Source organism: Taudactylus pleione, unplaced genomic scaffold (genome assembly GCF_031769625.1).
Source record: "Taudactylus pleione unplaced genomic scaffold, aTauple2 ptg000454l, whole genome shotgun sequence".
Taxonomy (NCBI): domain Eukaryota; kingdom Metazoa; phylum Chordata; class Amphibia; order Anura; family Myobatrachidae; genus Taudactylus; species Taudactylus pleione.
Window position 1 is genome coordinate 1,835,438 of NW_028284856.1, and position 18,926 is coordinate 1,854,363.

General features: G+C 40.8%; 1 pseudogene; it reads left to right on the top strand.

Moving 5' to 3' along the window:
- Window positions 1-11,168: 11,168 nt before the first annotated feature.
- LOC148504800 (sperm acrosome membrane-associated protein 6-like) lies at window positions 11,169-17,544 on the top strand (annotated as a pseudogene).
- The last annotated feature ends 1,382 nt before the right edge of the window (window positions 17,545-18,926 follow it).

An 18,926-nucleotide genomic window follows, 5' to 3' on the forward strand; every position in this document is an offset into this window, starting at 1 on the left:
ATACATAGCGGAGATGACGTAGGATGCAAGCGGCCAGGGGGCGTCTTTACAAAATAGCGAGCGCATATTTCGTTCGCTCGCTCAGACATAGAGGCGTCAACAGACCGCAAAGAGCGAGCGCTCAATTTAAATAGCCGCCCCTTTTTCTGAACGACCGTTCGCAAATAGCGTCCGGCTCTGAATCAGGCCCATGGTTTCCAGTGAGAAGAAAGCATAACACTAGATACCACATAGTTACCTCCTGAATTCACATTTGCATTATATCATCCAAGTTTAGTTTATACAGATGACAGTCAAACTAATGCCTTCCAAAGGATAAATATGACCCCAGATGAGGCAAGTGACTGCTGTAACTTGGGTGTACACCCTTATTCTCTGTGCCCTAGTCTTCCGTTCTGTTCAACAGGAATTTATGCTTTCTTTCTGCCCCCCTGCGCACGGCAGCATATAGCTGCTCACTGGCTGCCCGGGTCACAGGAGGGCAGGCACTGGAGGGAGGGATCAGGAGACTAACTATCAACTGCTGCTAACAGCTCTTATATCCTCCCTCTCACCGGATCCTTTTTTCCTGACAGGAACCAATTCACTCCCATCAATATTACTCTGCCGCCTTCTGCAACTATCACCAATGTCTGTGAAATGTATTTTTGCAGCATGAAGCACTAAAGTCCACTGACATCATAGATATCTAACATGCACAGGGTACATACATTTCCACATATTTACTTATATCTACATCACATCTATCCCTACAGTATATTTAACATATACCTCATAAATGGCATTTTGCTGTAAATAGATGAATGAAAATATATACCTGTTTCAATTGTATATGTGAATTATATTTATATGTAATATACCTCCGTAACCCTAACCAGGGTTACATATATATATATATATATATATATATATATATATATAAATGATACCAATATTGGCGGCACTCTGGAGTCTGTATTATGGTACTAATTAAAGTCATTTATTATGCCAACGTTTCGGGAGCAACCCCGTCATCGGGGACAAAATACAAACCATGAAGTAACAGACATACATGTATACCAACACAAATCAACTACATTGGTACCTAATATCACTCACCTGGAGAACGCTGCTTTGAGAGCATAGTTCCCTGGGATTGACATATGATTCTAACATTGTCATTGTTTCTAATGAGATAGTAATTTGGACTTATTATGGTCCTCTTGATACATTTTCTTTATATAATATAGAATAATATGTAATTAGGTGCCTATTATGTGCCATTTGCAGTGATTTTTATGCTTGTAACACATTACTGTATGATACGGCGGGTTGCTAGGCAACCATAAACAGCTGTTACATGATCACTCAGACTGCAGGCGCTGAGTGGTGACGTCACACGGATGCGTTGCATGTTCCCAGCGAGCTCCGGAGGGCGGCAGGCATCGGCGTTCTCCAGGTCCTTGATATTATGTACCAATGTAGTTGATTTGTGTTGGTATATATATATATATATATATATATATATATATATCTGTTGCTTCAATGTTTGTATTTTGTCCCTGATGACGGGGTGACTCCCGATACGTCGGCATAATAAAGGACTTTTATTAGTATCGTAATACCGACTCCAGAGTGCGGCCAATATTGGTATCAGGGTTTTTTTTCCCTTGGAGGGCACCGGAGCATTCACATCATTTGAAGGAGTGCCGGGTACATATATATATATATATATATATATATATATTATATATATATATATATATAATATATATATATTTTTTTTAAGTGGAATTTTTTTTATGTACCTGCATAAGTAATTGTGTGTTTATCTGTTTTATCTAACCTTAGCACCATGTAAAAATGGTGTCAGCTTTTGGAGAACAGGTTGTGGAAGAGAAAAGTTTCTCTTCTCCATAAGTAGCATAAAAACATAGAATTTGACGGCAGATAAGAGCCACTTGGCCCATCTAGTCTGCCCCATTTTTAAACATATTGTTACCTCAACTCTTATTGATCCGATCCCATGCATGTTTAAATTGCTCTACTGTCTTAGCCTCTTCCACCTCTGATGGGAGGCTATTCCACATGTCCAATACTCTTTCTGCGAAGTAATTTTTCCTCAAATTTCCCCTGAACCCCACCACCCTCCAGTTTCAGAACATGTTCTCTTGTTCTAATACGTCTCTTTCTTTGAAGAATGTATCTTTCCTTTACCTTGTTAAAACCCTTTATATATTTGAACGTTTCTATCATAGCATAACTGATCACTCCCCATTGAAACCTATTGGGGCTATATCACTAAGAGAAGGTTTTTATGTGTACTAAATAGAGCCTTTAAGCTTGCAGCCCAAATCATGGGTCTTCTGGTTTATGTAAGTTGTACACTAACATAACTTGTACCACCGTAATGAAATGCAGTTTAAATTAATTACACTCCCCTCATTCATGGAGGCTGGCATACAGAATGGCTGACTTATAAACCGCACACTAAAGGTCTTATACGAATATATGGTATATACACTACGGTTCTAAAGTTTGGGGTCACTTATAAATATTCCTTATTTTTTAAAGAAAAGCACAATTTTTTTCAATGAAGATAACATTAAATGAATCAGAAATACACTCAATACATTTTTAATGTGGTAAATGACTATACCAGCTGCAAATGTCTGTTTTTTAAAGGAATATTTACATAGGTGTATAGAGGCTCATTTCCAGCAATCATCACTCCAGTGTTCTAATGATACATTGTGTTTGCTAAGCACGTTAGAAGAGTAAAGGTGCCCATACACGGTGTAATGCACCTTTAGGACGACTGCCGATCCGTCGGTAGACGGATCGTGCAGTCACCGCCGGCAATCGTGCGGTCCCCGCTGACCACACGATATGTTGGCTCCCCCCTCCTCCATCTGAATGGGATCTTACCTCGCATCCCAGATCAGATGAACCTGCAGGGAGATCTTGAGATGCGATATACGATCCCGCGGGAGCGCGCAGCACGATATCAAGTACAATATCTTGCCCATACACAACACGATATAGCACCTATATTGTGCCGATCCGATATATCGTGAAAACCCTTGTGCAATTATGTTAGCACAGCTGAAAACGGGTTTGCTTGTTAGAGAAGCTATAAAATGGCCTTCCTTTGAGCTAGTTGAGTATCTGGAGCATCACATTTGTGGGTTTGATTATACTCTCCAAATGGCCAGAAAAAGAGAACTTTCATGTGAAACTCGACAGTCTATTCTTGTTGTTAGAAATGAAGGCTATTCCATGCGAGACATTAGAGTCTCTAGTTTGAGAAATAGATGCGTCACAAGTCCTCAACTGGCAGCTTCATTAAATGGTACCCGCAAAATGCCAGTGTCAACGTCTACAGTGAAGAGGTGAGTCCGGGATGGTGGCCTTCTAGGCAGATTGGCAAAGAAAAAGCCATATCTGAGACTGGCCAATAAAAGGAAAAGATTAATATGGGCAAAAGAACACAGACATTGGACAGATGAAGATTGGAAAAAAGTGTTATGGACAGACGAATCGAAGTTTGAGGTGTTTGGATCACACAGAAGAACATTTGTGAGACACAGAACAAGTGAAAAGAGTGCCTGACGCCATCTGTCAAGCATGGTGAAGGTAATGTGATGGTCTGAGGCTGCTTTGGTGCTGGTAAAGTAGGAGATTTGTACAAGGTAAAAGGGTTTTTGAATAAGGAAGGCTATTACTCCATTTTGCAATGCCATGCCATACCCTGTGGACAGCGCTTGATTGGAGCCAATTTCCTCATCCAACAGGACAGTGACCCAAAGCACACCTCCAAATTATGCAAGAACTATTTAGGGAAGAAGCAGGCAGCTGGTATTCTGTCTGTAATGGAGTGGCCAGCGCAGTCACCAGATCTCAACCCCATTGAGCTGTTGTGGGAGCACCTTGACCGTATGGTACGCAAGAAGTGCCCATCAAGACAATCCAACTTGTGGGAGGTGCTTAAAGAAGTGTGGGGTGAAACTTCTTCCGATTACCTCAACAAATTAACAGCTAGAATACCAAAGGTCTGCAATGCTGTAATTGCTGCAAAAGGAGCATTCTTTGACAAAAGCAAAGTTTGAAGGACAAAATTATTATTTAAAAAAAAAAAAACTATCTCTAACCTTGCCAATGTCTTGACTATATGTTCTATTCATTTTGCAACTCATTTGATAAATTAAATTCTGTTTTCATGTAAAACACAAAATTGTCTGGGTGACACCAAACTTTTGAACGGTAGTGTAGGCTTGATAATCAGTTTTAATAGATACATAGGGCGGGATGTACTGTAATAGGGTGTGAGTTTTAGCGCAAGTACAAACTTGAACATTTTCATTTTGAAGGATTGAGAATGTAATAGGGTGCAAGTTTGACTGGCATGCGAGTGCATGAAAGTGTTCAATCTGGAACCTCTTCCGAGCTCCAGCAGAGTTCAGATAGGGACCCTTAAATCCTGGTACCTTACAGTAGCTACTGGTGAGAAAATCAACACACGTACAGACAGTTGTGCGTATAAAGAATTCCTCCAACTTTATTTCACCCACAGTCGCTCACAGAACATAGGCATGCTGCATATAATTTGAATCAGCAGAAGCTGCTTATGCTAACTATTCACATTACTGTGCGAATAAGACGCATTGCACGAAAAGATGCTCGGTGCTACCAAGTCACACCTCGGCATTGCGCGACTAGAAGGGCTGTTTAGAGCTCAAAGAGGCTAGATTTATCAGGGCACATCTGTATTTATAAATAGTGTATGTATGAGGATGTAGTCAGCATCCTGGCATACGGGAAGCTGATGGTCTAATTACCTGCATTGGACAGCAGTCAGGATCGCAGCTCCAGTATACTGACCACCGGCACCCCAAAGGTAAGTATCGGGGGTTAGGTTAGGGATTATGGTTAAGCACTAGTGGGAGGGTTAGGATTAGGCAGTAAGGGGGGAGGGTTAGCGATAGGGAACTTGCCTTTTAGTGTCTGTATTCTAATAGCAGGGATCCCATACCCAACCGTGTGTATATTAATATATATATATCATATTATATATATATATATATATATAAATCACAGGGGCTCTGCACTCACCATAATAACTAACAGAAATAATAATAAACAAAATAAACAGTGGGGTTTTGGTTCATGAATTGATCAATGCATTTAAGCTTGCAGTCCGTGTCACGGGTCCCAACTTTACTGCAAGTCTCTACTCAATTGCTCAGAATTATAACATGGACATAGCCATCACATTAGTGTTAAACTTAGGGTATGCTATCAAGGTTTAAAGCTCACAGCAACTTTGCTTTTAAACGTGCGACAGTTACCAAGCACACCTGTTGCAAAGCACCTAGGCAAACAGCTGATACAAGTTAGATTAAACTAGTTAAAAGGGGTGCATGAGAAAATGTAATCGCAAAAATGATTAATTCTAAACATTAATCAAAAATCACTAATCCATGGCACTCACCATTCCCAGATTTGGGGTGCAACATGGTATGTGACCACATTGTTTAAATAGAAATCACAGGGGATTTCTATTTAAACAATGTGGTCATATACCATGTTGCACCCCAAATCCAGGAATAGATTAGTGCTATATATATATATATATATATATATATATATATATATATATATAGATCTTTGAAATGCCTGGTACGGCAAAACAACAGACGGCACTGCAGTATACTCGTTAGTGATTTACTTCGACGTTTCGAGGCACTGATGCCTCTTCCTCAGGAAGATGTACAATACAGAATAATAACAAAAACTTACCTTATATCCCCACCGAGAGAGTGACAAAAAAACTTCAGCAGCCGGAGCGGGTGCACGCGACCGGGGAAACTGTCGCACCTACATGACGTCATCCCCGGCGGTTGTCATAGGAACCATACACGCTACCCCGATTTCTGACTGCCTGACAGTGTGCAAATATCAATAAACAGAAAAAAGAAAGAAAAAGTGAGTGAATGAATAAAGGAGATGACAATAAAGATATGTACTTAAAATCAGAACATATAAATAGATTCAGAACATGTAATATGGCATATAAATGCCCAACAATTTTTAAACTGCTTAATATACAGGACAAAAGGACCATATCTAAAAGAAAAAAACACCAAACATATAACACACATGAAACGTCCACAAACATCAAAACACAGACACAGGATGAATCATAAGCTGAAAGATCGATTACTCCAAAGAATTCCAAGAAATGCGTTCATTTAACCCCCTAGGAGCCACAGTGTCCAACTTGAAAATCCATGATGCTTCCAATCGTAACAGTTCCTTAAGATGGTCACCACCTCTTATTCTTATAGCGACGTGATCAATTATTTTATACTTAATGCTGGGCATACACTGCCAGTTAAAATGTCTGTCAGACGACAGACATTTTATCTTGCTGCCTGCCAGCCGCAGATGTCGCCGGCATACCCTGTGAGAGAAATCTCACAGTGTATAGCCCGACATCTGCGCTCCGCCCCCAGGGGAGGAGACATTTCCCTGTTCCTTCCGTAGGAAGGAACACAGGAAATGTCTGTCTGTTGGCCGCGCTGGGCATACACTGCCCGATGCGGCCGACAGTTTCCCGGGTAAATATCGCATCGGACGGGCATGCTGGACAATCCAGCATGCCCGACCGAGCAATATTTAACCCTCGGTCGCCCGCATACACGCTGCAATTATCGCGGCGATCCGCCGATATCGGGTGGATCATCCCGATAATTGCAGAGTGTATGGCCAGCATAAGTGAGGACAGTTGATGTTGATAATTTCTAAAGTGGACCGCGACAGGTTGGTCCATGGGTTTATTGTTGAGAGCTGCTCTTATTGCTGACCTGTGTAAAGCCATTCTCTCCTTGAATTTGCGGGAAGTCATCCCTATGTAACAAAGACCACATGGACAAGTTATCATATAGATAACAAAAGATGAATTGCATGTTAGTATGTGCTTTATATGAAAAATTCTTCCAGTGTGCGGGTGTTGAAAGGTAGATCCCGTCTGTAAATAGCTACATGTTACACAAGATGGACAACGATAACAACCTGGCTGTTTCTCTTTCACTAAATCAGATTTCTGTGACTTCAAATTGGTAATGTCGGTACGTACTAACAAATCCCTTAAGTTCCGACCCCGCTTATAACAAGTCATGGGCTTGCTCTTATTTAAACCTACCAGATCTTTATCACTTGTAATAATGGGCCATAGTGCTCTACTAGCTTGAGGAATAATTGCACTGCTGGTATCATACTTAGTGCTCCAAAGAAACACAGAAGATTCAGAATTGTTTTGACCCTTAGGTTTGAGTAGGGTGGTTCTATCCATGGCTAATACTTTCGCCTTAATAGCCATGAGATCTTTATATTTATAACCCCTCTCCCTAAATTTAGAAATGACTTTATCCAATTCTGTGGGGAGTTGGCTACAGTCACTGGTAATTCGAGCTATACGAAGCATTTGAGAGTACGGTAGACCGCGTTTAAGGGGGGGCGGATGATGGCTGTTTGACTTCAATAGTGTGTTTCGATCTGTTGGTTTGTCGAAAACAGTTGTGGAGATCTGTTTCTCTTCAATACTAACCATAACATCCAAGAAGTCAATACTGCTTTTGCTCCACCTGGAGGTAAATTTGACCACCGAATCTGAGTCGTTAATTTGTTGTATAATGTTCTCCAATACAAATGCCTCAACTTCCCACAAAATGAATATATCATCTATGTATCGGATGTATAATTTCATGTTTCGGGTAATGATGTCTGACTCAAAGAACAAGTGTCTTTCCTGCTGAAACATGAAGACGTTCGCATAGGAGGGTGATACCGCTGATCCCATTGCGCATCCTGATTTCTGGATATAGTATGCCCCGTCAAACAAGAAATAGTTACATGTTAAAATCTTTTCTAACAATAGGATGAAGAGATCCTGATTGAACGTAAATTGATCTCCTAGACGATCCAAAAAATCTCTCATAGCAAGCAGCCCCAAATTATGAGGTATACAGGTATAGAGATCCTTAACGTCCAGTGCAAAAAGTGTGGTATTATCCGTAATGTTGGTCATATTTCCTATTAGTGTCAGAAAAGAAGTAGTGTCTTTTAAATACGTGGGCATGCTGGTGACAAATGGTTGAATAAGACCATCCAAGAATATGGAAATTGGTTGATATAATGATCCCCGGGCGGAAATTATTGGCCGCCCCGGGGGATTTGTCATATTTTTGTGGACTTTAGGCACCGTATAAAGGATTGGTGTAATTGTTGTAAGGCATCATATGTTTTTTGATCCAGCATAGTGTTCTCAAAAACTGCTTTAAGAATTTGAAACAGCTCAGCCTGGAATTCACCTATAGGATTAGATTGAAGTTTCTCATACACATGTGTATCCCTTAGTTGTCGCATAATTTCATTGCTGTAGTCCTGCAGATCCTGAATCACTATACCCCCTCCCTTGTCCGCAGGTCGTATAATAATGCTGTGATCATTGCTTAATTGTTTTAAAGCTTGATGTTCCGCACGTGATAAATTGAAATGACATTTAGTGGAAGCTTTTGTATATTTGGACATGGATTCATCAAAAAGCCTGGTAAAGGTTTTTATAGAGGCATTGGTAGATGGTGGATCGAATTTTGATTTCATTCTTGTTTTATGAAATTCTGAGAAAGGATCACTGTTAGCTGTAGGAAGTGTATGTTGAAAAAATTCTTTGAGTCTAAGTTTTCTATTCATTTTATGAAGGTCAATTTGCCACTGAAATTCATCATGTGGATTTGTCGGTATAAAAGAAAGTCCCTTGTTCAGTACCCGCTCTTCGTTTTTGCTTAATATCCTAGAGGATAAATTAAATATTAATTTTTCTTCTGTCCTGTGGCTTTTAAATTCCCTTTCGTTTTGGCCACCGCGCCTTGTTCTTTTGTTTTTCCATCCATCGTACTGCGGGTGACGGTTCCTAAAGGGGGTCTCTGTGTGGTAAGAGTATCATCCGATTCGTTTACAGCAAAATCGCTGTCACTCTGAGAGGAGTAATGTTGATATTTTGATCTGTCTTTCCAACTTGTTCTATTTGAAAAACGTCCGGATCGTCGTGCTGGTTCTGTGCCTGAAAGCCACTGATACATTCTGTTATCCTCGTAGTCCTGCTGGACCACTTGCAACTTGTTTTTTTTAAAGCGCATGAGGTCTCTTTTATACAAATCACATTGTGTTTTTAATTTATTGAGCCATTTGTCATAGCTGGGATCGTTTAAGGTGACTGCCTGTTCAGTTTTAATTGCTTCAATTTTGGATCTTGTAATTGACCCTTCCCTGCCAGCTTCTTCTATGACTAATAGCATAAGGTCTAGGCTACATTTATTAAGAACTGCAACCCACCTACGGCAGAATTCATTCTGCCTATTGTAGGTGAGTTGCGCACCTTGAAACCTCTAGGAATGATTTTTTGTCTAAAGTAATCTGAAAGGGATGTGCCATGAAGAAGATAATCGATTTCACGTTTCTGTAATTTAAATAAGGAATGATATAGATCGTCATTGGTAATTTGCTGTTCAAAAGCGGGTTCCTCTGCAAACAGGATCTCATTTGCCTGATCTTCTGTAAATGTCAAAGTTTCACCCTTTGGTAAATTTAAAGAGGTAAAGTCTGTGTTGATTCTGGATGAAGACGCTTGTGTATTAGAATCCATGGTGAAGTTACATTGATTAATACTTATACTCACTCCAGTGAGGGAAAAAGAAAAGTTTAAGATGTTCTCATATACAGGGTGCCGTAACCCTAGGATAGTCCCAAATGGGATTCCAACAATATATAGACAACAGGTTCGGCACTCTCCAATAGAAAAATATAATAGCCTGCGTGCCCTTAGATAATCATGTACAGGAGATCTTTGAAATGCCTGGTATGGCAAAACAACAGACGGCACTGCAGTATACTCGTTAGTGATTTACTTCGACGTTTCGAGGCACTGATGCCTCGTCCTCAGGAAGATGTACAATACAGAATAATAACAAAAACTTACCTTATATCCCCACCGAGAGAGTGACAAAAAAACTTCAGCAGCCGGAGCGGGTGCACGCGACCGGGGAAACTGTCGCGCCTACATGATGTCATCCTCATGTTCCCCGGCGGTTGTCATAGGAACCATACACGCTACCCCGATCTCTGACTGCCTGACATAGGATTTATATATATATATATATATATATATATATATCTGTTATTTTTTGCTTCTTACAGGTGTAGAAATCCAATTTTATTTTTTATAATTTAGCTCTTCCAATCCTGTAAGAACATTTTCTAATGGACACATGTACAGTTGTATTATTCCTTATTCATTGTTTTAACTACATAGCGTAGGTCGACAGGTGCATATAAAAAGAACAAAAGAAAGCCCGTCACTGTATATATTGATGATAAGGCAGGAGAAATAAGTATGGACTGTCTGCAGTGGCAAGGTAACACAGGATTTCATGGTCATTTACATATATGACAAATACACAGTAGGATTCTAATGCGCAAATTCTGACCATTTTTCTCCCGTATTTAACCTGAATCCCCCATCAAGACATTTTTGCTGACCTTTTAATATTTTCCTGTGCAATATATATTCACTTATAAAGACATGAAAATAAGAATAGTGATTACAGACAGTTTGTAACTATACAACCATATTAATGGGGATGTTCTACAAGACAAGATAGAATAAAATAAACATAACACTAATTGAAATTATCTTCAAATAAGATGTAAGATATCTGATTGTCATACATCACATATAACAGTCTGCTGGTAACCACATGACATGTGACAAACCAGTACTGTTACCTCACAAAGGCCTATTGTTGCACTCATGCTCGCCTACTTAAGGTGATACACAGTCTACAGAGACTCATAACCTATTGGTAGGCATAACCTAAAGGTATTTATAACCGAAGGAGATGCATACTTAAGGCTATTCTTCATTTTATAGCGTGACAATTTCTACGATTGTTGGCGGACAGGAAGACACAACGCTGCTGCTGGAAACCATGGGAGTACAGAAGCGTTGCCTGCTTCTTTGTGTCTTATATATTTTCTGTGGACCAGATATATATGATTGTTGCTATAACTGTCTTATGACACCCGAGGATAAGGCAAGAATTTGCCAATATGCCAATAATCTGGATAAGATGGAGGCAGTTGAATGCCTGAATATAATAAGAAAAGGATTTCAACCTATGGATGAGCTTCTTCTACCGTATTTACAGATGAGCAGAGTTAGAGAGTATCGGTTAAGCTTTAATGAAACTGTCCAGGAGATCCAGCCATCACTTTCGTCAAAAGATTGGACAGCGGCTTTTGAACACAAGATAAGATCTATGATAAACGGTGTGAAACAAATTATCTCGCAGAATCCAGCTGCAAACTGTATATCCACCTGCTGTCTTCAAAAGCGGCACGTGTCTTTAAGTGTGATGAATGCACAGTGGAGGACTGCCAGATACCTGTGGAGTGTCCACTTGAAGACATTGACTTATTAGAGCTGACAAAGGCAAACATTTATTGCAGCGTGCCCTTTCCCCTTCCTGAGTACATAACCGTAACATGGAAGTTTGCTATAAACATCCGGGTGACTGATATGAGCTACTTCACCAGTATTTATACAGGACCATACCAGAGGACTCCTCTTCGGCTACTTTGCAGAGAGTACTGGATGCGGTAGCGGCAAGTGAGAAGAGGCTTGCTGACAAAATTGGAGAGGTGCAGTCTGACCTATCTATAATCCACCATGATTTACAGAGAGTTCGTGAGAGAGTGGGAGAGGTGGAAACACGTACTTCTATGCTTGAGGATACGGTATCTCTACTAAAAGAAAAGGTGGCTGCTCTGGATTCTCAGATGGCTACGGTGCATAAGAAGATGTCGGATATGGAGGGGCGCCTTTGGCGTAATAACGTCAGATTTGTGTGGCTACGGGCAAAAGAGGAGGGCTCGAATCCGGAGGAATTTTTGGAGAAATGGCTGCTGGAAACATATGGCCAGGAGGCCTTTACCTCACACTTTGCAGTTGAGCGGGCTCACCGTGTGCCGACCAGAGCGCTTCCTCCTGGAGCACCCCCGCGTACTTTTATTGCCAAATTCCTACACTATCAGGATCGGGACGCTGTGATAAGATTGGCTTGCACTAAAGGTCCTATGGAACGTAATGGCTCACGGATTTCGGTGTTCCCTGATTTCTCAGTTGAGGTTCAAAGAGAAAGGGCACAGTTTTCTTCAGTTAAACGTCGTCTGCGAGATCTCAATCTTCCATACGCCATGCTGTTCCCTTCTAAATTACGAGTGGTTGCAGATGGCGAAACAAAATTCTTCTTCACCCCGAGAGAGGGCTGCCTTGTGGTTGGATCGTCGCGCCCCGGCCAGGAGGCCGCTAGTAAATAACTGAACATGGTTTGATGCTCTTATTTTGCATAACACGTAACTATGTCATATAAGTGACTGCCATCATAATCTAATGTTTTTCCTTTGCGTTTATGCATATTGTTGTTTTAATTGCTGTGCGATGGTATAGCTTGATTGATATAATGATCATTTCCTTACATATTTGCTCAGTATCCAAGCTCCTTAGCCTGACAATATTTTATTTTAGGTTAGGACAGTATCCTGTTCTCATTTTTTATTCCCGGGGTGTGAAATACTGGAGGGTTCCCTGTGTTTAGGGGTCATTATATACTTTGCCTCCTGCATACGGGATAAAATATTTTTTTTCCCTTATATGCTCACTTGGTGAACTTAATTTTCTGTTGTTTACTGGTTGAGGGAAGGGAGTGGGAATAGGTATGCCACATTTGGGGTTGGGTATACAGGGAGGGGGGAAGAAGGGATGGGGGTTGCAGTTTTATTGTTTTACTATTTTTCCTCTTTTTTTTCTCTTTAATTTTTTTTTACGTGGTCTCAAATTATTATATACTGTACTGTTGTATATACGGTCCAAGATATGCGTATACTGTGGGTCTATACGGGATTGCTCCTTGGATGCACATTTTGGGTAGAGATGCCATACTAACTGGAATATTATGATGCAAGCTAATATCAACGTTCTCACTTGGAATGTACGAGGTCTTAATGACAAAATAAAACGTTCCTTAGTGCTGAGACAACTTAAAAATGATGGAGCGGATATAGTTTGCCTTATGGAGACACACCTCCATAAGGCAACCGTGGGTGGGCTGGGCCTACCATCCATCACATACGTCCGCTTCTAGGGGGGTCTCCATTCTGATTCGCAAATCGGACCCTTTTATACTGGAATCGGTGCAGATCGACTCAGGGGGTCGTTATGTTTTTTTGAAATGTAGGATTAATAATATATCACTTTTACTGTTAGCACTATATATACCGCCTCCTTATCCCTCAGTAGTTTTAAAGAAAGTAGCAGAGTTTATGGCCTTGTCCCCGGGAACGTCTACAGTCTGTGTTGGGGATTTCAATAATGTTCTAGATCAGGATCTGGATAGGAGGGGTACTGTTTCTAAAGGTCCTTCACCACACGGCAACAGGTTTTCGGATTATGTGTCTGGGTTGGGCTTGGTCGATGCGTGGAGGACGAAAAACCCTACTACAAGGCAGTTTTCCTGTTTTTCGTATTCTCATCTCACGTTCTCCCGGATTGACCTTTCGCTGCTCACACGGGATATGCTGCCAAGAATTAAGTCTGTGCGTTACGAGACCAGAGGAATCTCGGACCATTCCCTACTGACACTTAGCTTAGATCTGGAATGTCAAAGAGGTCAATCATTTTGGAAACTTAATTCATTCTGGTTGACTCGTATGGGGGCGGGTTCTGATCTGGAAGAATTGTGGAAGGAATATTTTTAACTTAATTATGATACGGCTCCAGTTCAGATACTATGGGACTCATTTAAATCTTTTCTTAGGGGGACTTTGATGAAACGAGTTGCTGGTTTAAGGTCTTTCTACAAGAAAAAGGAATTAGAGTTGGAGGTCTCTTGCCAATCACTAGAGCTCACCTACCTCACTAATGGATTAGTCATCCAGGGTTGCTTGGCTGTCTGCGCAGAGGGCATGGAACGACAGTTTGACAGATAAGGCTCGTTATAAACTTTTATTCAACTCGCACTCTAGATATGCAACAGGTGATAGACCTGGTAGTTACTTGGCCAATTTGGCAAGATTGGAATGCCCTCAAACAACTATAGTAGAGATTGTTGGTTCAGGTGGTATAATTTATAATCAAACACCGGATATCACACAGGAGTTCGTTAGATACTACCAGCAACTATATAGTTCTGGTATGTCATATAACATTGTAGAATTGCATCACTATCTTAGGAATATAGCTCTTCTGAGTTGTCCTCTGAGGCCAAGGATTTCCTAGATTCCCCTTTGACTATAGAGGAAATTGGCGTTGCTATAAGATCCTTCCCAGATGGAAAGGCCCCAGGGTTAGACGGAATTCCCTTGGAATTGTATAAAAAACATAGCCAGTTTTATGTGCCTCGCTTGCTTGATCTATTCAATAAATTGTATGAGTGTAATTCTCTCCCTCAATCCATGTCGGAAGCCCTTATAGTAGTGTTACCAAAGCCGGGAAAAGACCCTAAGCAGACTGAGTCATATCGCCCTATTTCTCTCCTCCCCACAGACATCAAAATCCTGGCTAAAGTCTTAGCCATCAGGTTAAACCAAGTGATTGCCCAGCTGATACATCCGGATCAGACTGGATTTATGCCAGGAAAATCAACTTCGCTTAATCTTCGACGCCTTTTTACCCAATTGCAGATCTCACACAATGACCCCTCTTCTAAAATAATTGTGTCACTGGATGCCGCTAAGGCGTTCGACTCCGTAGAGTGGCCATTTTTATGGGAAACAATGAGTGGCTTTGGGATAGGCTCTGGGTTCATTAAATGGATTAAATTGTACTCGGCGCCTATGGCTAGGGTATCAATTAATGGATTTACCTCATCCTCCTTCCCTCTCTCACGGGGTACGCGACAGGGCTGCCCCTTGTCACCTATTTGCCATGGCCATTGAGCCATTGGCTTGCTTGATTAGGGCTAACCCTGATGTTCAGGGATTTTCCACGGGAACTAGATCGGATAAAATAGTACTATATGCTGACGATATCCTGCTCTTTGTCTCAGAATATGATACTTACATGCCAAATGCCCTGGCAATTATTAATTATTTTGGGAAATATTCGGGTCTGAAAATAAACTGGGACAAATCATGTATACTTCCCATTAGAGGAGCTTGTCCAGTTCTTCCGCTTATACCACTCCCACTAAAATGGGTAGACTCCTTCAAATACTTAGGTGTATGGATATCTAATGACCCTCGTGATTATGTGTCCTTAAATATTAAGCCGCAAATAGAATATTTAAGATCCCGGGTGGACACTTGGGGGAAATTGCCCTTAACGCTTACTGGCAGAGTAAACCTTGTAAAAATGGTTTTGCAACCCAAACTTCTTTATGTGTTGCAACACTCTCCAATTTATCTTCCTCAGAGTGTGTTCAGACAAATAGATGGATTATTATCCTCTTTGATCTGGGTTAAACGTAGAGCCCGCATTCAGCTGAATACACTTACTAGGTCAAGGGAGGCTGGGGGATTGGCGTTACCTCATTTTAAATTTTATTATTATGCATCACAATTGGCGCAGTTGAAGATATGGACACAGGTTTTGGAGGTAGATGAATTATCTACTTTTCTGGTGAGACAGGAATCCCCGGGACATACTACACTTCAAATACTACTCAGCAGTAACTTGAGGGCTGTTAGAGCTCCATTGGTTAGACAAGCGGTTTTGATTTGGTGGCAGGTCACATGGATTTTTCAGGGCCAGGGATGGGATCCTGATACTCCCCTGCATAATACTAGGGGGCTTGATGAATTGGCTTTACTGCAAATTAATAAGGCCTGGGGTAAATGGGGGGTGAATGCGTTAGGACAATTATATATGTCTGGGGTGTTTAAATCATTCGAACAGCTGCAGCGTGAGTTTAATATCCCAAAACATTACTTTTATAGATATCTTCAGCTTCGACACGCCATAGACGCACAGTTTGTGGATGCTCCTCCAATGTTCCGAGATTCCCCGGTCAAAATTCTATTACAAGCTGCTGGACCAAGGCATTTGGTGTCCGTTATGTATGCAGATTTAATGCGTGAACATCATGTTACAGATTTACCATCTATTAGACAAAATTGGGAAGTTGACCTTGGAATATTGTCGGATGACGTGTGGAAAGGGGCCCTGGGTAGTCCAAAGATGGATACTACAACAATTCGCTTTCAACAAATTCAATTGTTCCTTCTGCATAGAATATATTTAACACCAGATCGTTTGTTTGTATTCGGAGGTAGATCTGATTCTAAATGTCCAAAGTGTGATTCCGCCGGTGGCAACTTCTGGCACTTATTATGGTCATGTTCTGCTGTTAGTTCCTTTTGGGAGGAGGTCAATGCTTTACTGGTGTCCACTGGTGTTCCCCGGGATGTGCTAACCCCAATGGTGTGCACTCTAGCTAGTATTGAAAAAGACACATTAGATAAATACTCTGCACAATATGTTATTAACCTGTGTACATTAGCTAAGGTTTGTATAGCCAGAACATGGTTGGCTTCTGAAGGCCCAACGATAGGACAGTGGATAGCACTGGTAAATGAGACCTTGGCGCATGAGAAATTTGTGTATTTAGCTAGGAAGGCTGAGAAGAAATTCCGGCTTGTTTGGGGCAGATGGCTGGACTCGACATATGCACGGAGACTCGTGGAGACTAGACTTGATCAGATGTAGCTAACCCATGTGATATAATTGTGTGTATTACTTAATTTCCCCGTACCAACTTAGTCGCAAGAATTATGACATGTACATGATCTGTGATGTATATCTTTGTACAGAAGCTGTGCGTTTGCCTCAATTTTGTTATACAAAATGTGCCCGAGTTATGTGATCTAAATGTAAATGTGTAATTTCGTTGCAGTATACCCTTCTGGACCTATAGTATTGGATGCATTCTATGTAAAAGACGTGATGTGACCACTTATATTTTATTTTCTTTATTGTTTGTACAATTGTTTGTGATTATGTTTTTTTCTTGAAAGCAAATAAAAATTACTGAATTTAAAAAAAAAAAAAAAATTTATACAGGACCAGACCTGCACATTCTAACTGAGCCTACGCGATCATTCCACCAGGGGACATATGCTTGTGAAATAAAGGATGAGGATAACGATGTAATAGCGGAGTCCTTTTATTACCTAAAAGTGACCTGGAGAGTAGGAACGGAAAATGCAGAGCTATAGAATATCTCCGATGACGTCCTGCACACAGACATCAGTGCTGAACCAGAGCAGCTGACACGGGAACATGTCAGCATAGAAGATCTGATTAAAAATAAAATATCAACGAGTATCCCAACCTGCATCGCCATCACAGCAGTGATCGCACTGATCTCCTTTATGCTGACTGTAATGGTAATATTTGTATTTCGCTATGCAACTAATGTTGAAAAAGAACCTGACGAAGGCTTTGTTTGAGCGACATGCGTAGGAGTTCATTAAGCAACACCTGTTATTACAAGGTTTATCCTACAAAGACAGTTGTTTTTAACATCCTGGCATAGATTTTCTCAGTACAAGATCCCGGGACCTGACTCAGTCCAGGCCACATTGTCTCGCTAGACCTCAGCACCAGGAGTTGCATCAATCCTGGAAGACACTGTGACCACCTGGTGAGGAGCCACGTTTTCTACTAGCGGCTCATATAGCATGGGCTGCCCATCTAGTCTCCTCTGCAATTGGCAGAGTCGAGCCCACAAGAGACACGCTCCTGCCTTCTGCACTGGAGGCAGTATTCACCCTGGAGGGCACTACGGAAGTTGAGTAAGTGGCTGTATAGTCAGCACCATCGACTGCAACCCACATTTACTGGAGGTGAGGGACACCCACCTCTAAGCCTGGTATATTCATATGGTACCCCTTTCCAGGCTACTCCCCATCATCCTTAAAGCACTGTGACTCTAATAAAAGGGATTTTCTTTATACCATTTTCTGTTATTGTTTATTTCATTACATTATCTTTAATAGCATATATTTATTGGTCAAATAGTCACACAGTACCTTGGAATTGAATATTAAGGGGCACATATTAATTGCAGCATTTACAACTAAGTTGACAGGTGCAGGTCATCAGGTTTTTTATAATTGTTTTTACCAAAGGGAGCACATGGGACCTCCCCATCTAGATCTGCAGCCACCATTTACAGTGAGCGCTGGTGGAACCCCCTACGTTATTAATATTGTTGAATTAAGTACAAATACAGGCCTACTCTTCCTCGTTCAGCAAGGTTTGCCACATGCCACAGAGTGTGTATATATATATATATATATGTGTAACCCCCATTTTATCACTAAAGGGTCACCAGGTTACTAACTCCTTTGTTACTCCTAATGTACCCACCCATAACCTCTCTAAGTGGTGTAACTTCCATTTTCAGTGCCTCCACCAAGTAATTATGGTCTATGTGGGTCTACTTGCGAAAACCCACCAAAATATATTGTAATGTGATGATAGTTGAAACCGGAAATGTTCTCATGCAAATAAACACTCCAATTTATTCATTTGTAAACACATTTCTTATTCTTAATTATTTTAAGATCAGTATTTAAGTTATAACCTTTACATTGCTATAATTTACAATGAATACATTCGAATGAGTTTGCACCAATAACATACTATTCATTTGGATTACATCAACCTCTTTTTCTCCTTTTGCACTTAAAACTATAATGTGTGATTCCTTCTCATGAACAACAATATAACTACCGGTGTGAGCCACCGAGCTTCACATATATTTTCTACAGCTTATAAGATTTGTTATACATAAATAATATATATTTAACCCTCAGTTGGTGTGTAT